The sequence below is a fragment of the Pinus tabuliformis genome, chromosome 6 (genome assembly GCF_031772625.1).
Source record: "Pinus tabuliformis cultivar Carrire ecotype Pingquan chromosome 6, CPIR1, whole genome shotgun sequence".
Lineage (NCBI taxonomy): Eukaryota > Viridiplantae > Streptophyta > Pinopsida > Pinales > Pinaceae > Pinus > Pinus tabuliformis.
In genome coordinates this window covers 357035617-357041616 of record NC_142292.1, presented here as the reverse complement: position 1 = coordinate 357041616, position 6000 = coordinate 357035617, and the positions used below count along the sequence as shown (strand labels likewise).

The following is a 6000-nucleotide window of genomic DNA, read 5'->3' as shown; positions in this document are numbered from 1 at the left end:
CATGAGCCAGTGCATCCTCTAGTGTGATTCATCCTTGTGCACAATATTTTGTAAGATCACATTTCACTTCACACTGAGTTTTTAAAGTTAATTCATCCTTGTGCATAGTATTTTGTAGAATCGCTCTTCACTTCACATCGAGATTTTTTAAGTTGACTACAACACTTAAATACATTAAACTATTCCAACTCAAATACGTAGCAAGTATTTGATAAATCGTCTTAAGCAATCTCGATCTCATCCTCTTATCTCTTCCCATCTTCAAGGGTTCTCACAATTTCCCCTCAAAGTTTTTTTTTTTAACAATTCATAAGAACTCCCCCACTCAAGCTGTGAGGACTCCTAACACCACACAACCCTCTGTATCCTCAACTTTCAATGGACAAATATTGACCCAAATTCTTAATCTATACCCCTCAACAATGATATAGAACAAACTGAACCGTGTCTAGTACAACACTACATGTGTTGTTTATCTTGATCATGGTCCTCCTACATCAATGCTTATCCTTCTTGATTCCAATGTACCTTCAAGGGTTTCTTTCTTACACATTGAGGTATAGTGTTCAAGCATTGCATTAATTTTTTTTTCAATAAAATTTTGATGGGGAACTAGCAACCTCCCCAGATATATGCAACAACCCGCAAACCACATATACCAAGAACTCATAGTTTAGCCAAGGACCGAGACATCTGGAGACGCCGAAACTGGGGTCGAGATCTTAGATTCCGATGGGATGCCTATCGTTCTAGCCTTACTATGATAGGCCATGTCTCTAGAGACTTGAACCTTAGTGGATGGGATGACAAACCACCATCCCTACAACTCGAGCTAAGCACTTGTTGACGTTCAAGCATTCCATTATTAATAATAATAGTACAAGTTCAATCTGCGACCCCGACTCCAATTTTTGGTGGTCTCCAGATGTCTCAATCCTAGACTGAGCTATGAGTTTCTGGTATATCTAGCTAGCGAATTGTTGGATATACTCTTGGTGTTATAGTGGCAACTACAAGATTTAATCCTAAACCTTACCCATCTCCAACAAATTATCAATTCATTGTAGTTAAAAAAATACAATAATACGAATTCAAACTAAAACCTCAACTATCTAAGAAAAATTCCAATAATTATTATTTTATCGTTTGTTAAAAAGGAGTCGATATATGGTGACACCAAATATGAAACTATTTTTCTCAAACAACTATTTTTCTTTTGAGTAGGTAAGGATTAATGAAACTAAATTGAATGAGTAAACACCCTTAAAATTTAACATACCTTTTTATGTTTTGCATATATTATAATAAACACCAAATAGGAAAGACTTTTGTTTGTTTGTTGAGTAGGTAAGGATTAATGAAACTCAATTGAATGGGTAAACACCGTTCTAATTTAACACTTATCTTTACACTTTTGGGCTATTTGGTTTAAATGATTTTTTCATTTATTTTATTAGAAATTTAGTTAAATTTATCCATCTCCTACCATTTTTATATATGCGCTTTAAAGATTTCCTCCTTGCACTTATTTTCATGCATTTTAATTAAATTAAAATTGAAATTATAATGTGATATTTAATTCACTAATTTATTTCAAAAATTTTATTTTTATTTTTTTCCAAAAACATAACTCACCAATAATTTCAACAAAAAGAATATATTGCTGCTAGTATTTTATGAAAAGTAAAATTTCTTACTGCTTAATTAAGAATTAACTTGCATCAATTATAGTGTGAAACAGGGCTTAGAAAAGACATAAAGAAGTTTGGGAAGAGCGAGTGTGTACTTTTTGCACTTCTTGAACAATGGAATCCCAAAATCATTTCATTTTAGAATGTGATGCTTTTAGAGAAATAAGAAACCATTACAACAATATGTTTGACGTTATTTTTTCAATAATTTTTTTTTTAGAAAATTAAGTCACTCATTATTAATTTAAATAATAAAAAATTAAATTGCAAAATACAAAAAGCTAATAATCTCATAAACTATATATTCAATCTAGTAAAAAAATTAAATTGCAAAATACAAAAAGCTAATAATTTCATAAACTATTGCAAAATACAAAAAGCTAATAATTTCATAAACTATTGCAAAATACAAAAAGCTAATAATTTCATAAACTATATATTTAATCTTGTAAACGTTAACAATTTCGTTCATTCACACTAACCTCCTAACCTGCCAGTCCTAACTGAAAAAACACTATATAAATAACACTCGCTCATCTTGACTCTACCGATCGAATTCTCCGAATGCCTCTGTTTTACCCTCACACCTAAGCTCCCACTTCCTCTTCCTCCCATGGGACTGTGCTTTACGGCGATTCCAGACTCTTCGTCGTGTCTGTATAACACTCTGAAATACACTCGGCCCTCTGTCGCAGACCTGCAGCAGTCAAGCCATGTCTCTTGCAATCCCCACGGTCATAGTAATCGCGCTCCTATCACTTCTCCTCGTCTCTCCTCCCTCACCTCCGGATCTGCCTGCGGGATCTCCGAGCGAAGAAAATCCTGATCCGCCACGGGACCGGGCGCGAGAAGAGGAGGGCATCGAAATCCAGGGTTTTGTGGAAGGCCGATACATTGTGCGCTTTAAGCAGTACAAGCACGGGAGGGAGCATAAATTAGCCCTAGAGGAGCAGTTGGGAGCTAAGGAGAAGAAGGGCTGGAAATGGATCGAGCGTAATAATGCTGCAGCGGCTTATCGCACCGATTTTGGTGTTCTTCAAATACAGAGTGATGGTTTGATTAATGAAATTGAGAATTTAGAATTTGTGAAGGATGTTTCTGCAGAGGCGCGTTATTCCCGAGCTTTGCTGTTCAATAAAGAAAACAAAAATTCCAATGAGAATGGACGTTCTGATAATGCGAAGAAGGGTCCAGGGAAAATCTTTACTCGCATGTCATATGAAGGAGGCATTGATAGTAATGGTACCGTCAATTGGGGCCGCAAGCTATTCATGCAGGTAATTTTATTCCAGTGTTGACTTGTAATTCTTAGAAGCTAATTTTATTTATTATTCCAATGTTGTTTTATATACAATGCTTTTACCATTTTCAACTGTGGCATTTTAAGTCTCTCAACATATATCCACCAACTATCCAGAGATTGGATATGGTTTAGCTGTTAAAATTCACCGAGAGAGATAAATTAACCAGCAACAAATCACACATCATAAACACAATGTTTATCACGGAAAATCCCCACTCTGGGAAAACCAGCTAAGAGAATTATATTAGTCCTTTGACCAAAACTCGACCAAGCTACCCAGGTTAGCCTTCACCGCTTACCTCCCTAGCACACTTACAATGGAGTCTTTTCAAACCTTTTGAAGGCTTCGCTACATGCAATCCATGGCCACAAAATCATGAGCAACCAAAAGGATGTGTCCAAAACCATTAGTGCTGACTAAGTAACTTTGACTATTTCATTGGGTCAATTTTTATGTAACAACCCCACCTAAAACTTAACTTGGGTTCCCCTTGACCAAATCCGTCCAAACTGGTCAACTCCAAACCGGTCAAGTGAGCCAACACTGCCCACCTCTACGCCCTACTCCCCTCAAAGTTTATATCCAGGTTATTTGGTAATTCAACATACCCCTATCACCTAGGTCTAACCATTTACATGTAAATATTTTTGTTCATTCAACATACCCCTATCACTTTACATGTAAATATTTTTGCATACCCCTATCACCTAGGTCTAACCATTTACATGTAAATATTTTTGTTCATTCAACATACCCCTATCACCTAGGTCTAACCCTTTACATGTAAATATTTCTGTTCAACTCTCTCTCTCTCCCTCGCCCTATATATATTTTTGTTCAACTCTCTCTCTCTCCCTCTCCCTATATATATATATATATATATATTTTGTTTTTTTATGAATTTTATTTATTATTATTATTATTGTTGTTGTTACAGTTTACAATACACAACCAACATCTCTCTCTTTCACAGGTCAACCATTTCAACACTCTTCTACACAACCAACATCTCTCTCTTTCATAGGTCAACCATTTCAACAATCTTTTCTCCTCCAGCAGATCAAACCATGGACGATCCTTATTCCAAAACATAAAGCATTGACAAGTTTATACGGGCTTTGTCATTTGTTAAACATTTCTCAATTGAAGTGGATGCATTTGAGGTTGTTCTTTCCTTTTCGAGTTTGCTTTATTGATGCGTGAAGGGTCCGACAACCATCCATGCTAATGTCACATTCGATGAGAATATCTACTATCCTTTAACGATGTATTTTTTCCTAACCAAATAGACCACTAGCATGGCCCTCAAGGGTAGAGCCTCTACTTTTTCACGACCTCTTCCAAATCGTTAAAAATTGTCCACAACTCCAAAACAATAACAAATTCTCTGCATCTATGACTTAACCAGAGAGTGACTCCACATGATGGTTCTTTCCCTGACATCACAAAACTTGAACTTTGCATGACTTCTGCGATTTCAATCTTTGCATGGCCTCTTCTATGTCGCTTAAGAGCCACTGGTTGAGGGTTATCATAGTAAGGACAAATCCCATATCATGTAGCCACTATAAAGATCCTCTATGAACCAGAACATCAATGTCACAATAATGTCCTCCTTAACTTTTTCCACCAATTCTTCTCTTAAGAGGCAATTGTATTGTTGGGGATTGATCTTGTATAATTGATGCTATATTTCCATCCATGCCCGAGTTGAATCCATGTATTCTTTGCGTGAGCAAGGTTGACCTTCGTAAACTTGCACAATCCTAATGGCCTTGCACGAAGTGCACGAAGTCGTAATCTACTTCTGGATGGCCCACGCTCCTCCCCTCGCAATATTGGATCCTACTATACTTTTCGGGCAACCCTGTGTCTCTCTTCCACACTGTGATTTCCACTCGAATTTTGTTCAATCCCACCAAAATTTGTGAGCCTACATTTAGCTCGAGCTTACTGTCATGTGCAAGACGTGTTTAAGATAATCTCAGACACTCTTGGTACTCTACGTCGTCTAATAGACACTGAAATTCTCATGCATATGCTCTGACCAAATGTCTCCCACATTCATTCATTTTAATGACAATGGCTCTCTTCATGGTTCACTGCGTCAAACACCCTTGTGAAAAAATTAAAGTTAACCTCATCCCATGGCTCTAATAACATGTTAAAATTCACTAAGAGAGATAAATTAACTAGCAACAAATCAAACATAATCACATTGTTTATCCTGTAAAACCCTAATTTGGGGAAAAACCAGCTAATAAAAATCTATTAGTCCCTTGGCCAAGCTAGCTAAGTGAGCCTTTACCAATCACTTGACTGGCACACTTACAATGGAGTCTTTCCAAGCCTTTTGAAGGCTTCACTACATGCAATCTATGGGCAACCAAAACCATGTGCCCAAAACCACCACTGCTAACTTAGTAACTTTGACTCTTTCATCGAGTCAAGCTTTGCCTAACATTAATAACATGTGACTTCTGGCTTGAGTTAATGGTTCCGATAGCTTCCATTGTATCAGCGGTGTAATGTCCTCCACAAATTGAGGAACGAATGGACTTAGTAGCCTATCCGTCCCCGTGGGCTATTGTTAAAATTGGCAACTAGGGCCAAACCCCATGTGTGTCTTCTTATTTATGGCAGCCGATATGTTTCTTGGATTCCTCTTGTTGAGAGGTGTAGGATTGATCTAAAGATCATCTGATTCCGACATGTATTCATGGAGATATGAATTTATTTGTGTTACTTGACAATTTGTCAAGGTCGACCAGCAACCAAATTACCCCATCTCAACCTCAACGTTGCACTATAAATAGAGGTGGCCTTCAAGTCATTTTCACACACACTTCTCCTAAGATCTCTCTCCACTCGTTTGGGTTTGGTGGCTAGAGAGATCAAAAGGGAGAAGCCCTAGACGCAGTTGATGGAGGAAGCCTATACGTTGTCTTAGAGGAGATCTAGCCATGACCTAGCCGCAGGTGAAAAGAAGGATCTGGCCGCAGTCC

The 6000-nt window shown here is 37.4% G+C and overlaps 1 pseudogene across 1 annotated transcript in view; it reads left to right on the top strand.

Annotated features, from left to right (window-relative positions):
- The first annotated feature begins 2218 nt into the window (after positions 1 to 2218).
- The window catches only part of LOC149258786 (subtilisin-like protease SBT6.1), a 303764-nt pseudogene continuing 299982 nt past the window's right edge, over positions 2219 to 6000 (top strand). The window contains exon 1 of the transcript XR_016256954.1: positions 2219 to 2968. The product of XR_016256954.1 is annotated as a subtilisin-like protease SBT6.1 (transcript). The remainder of the gene's footprint in view (positions 2969 to 6000) is intronic.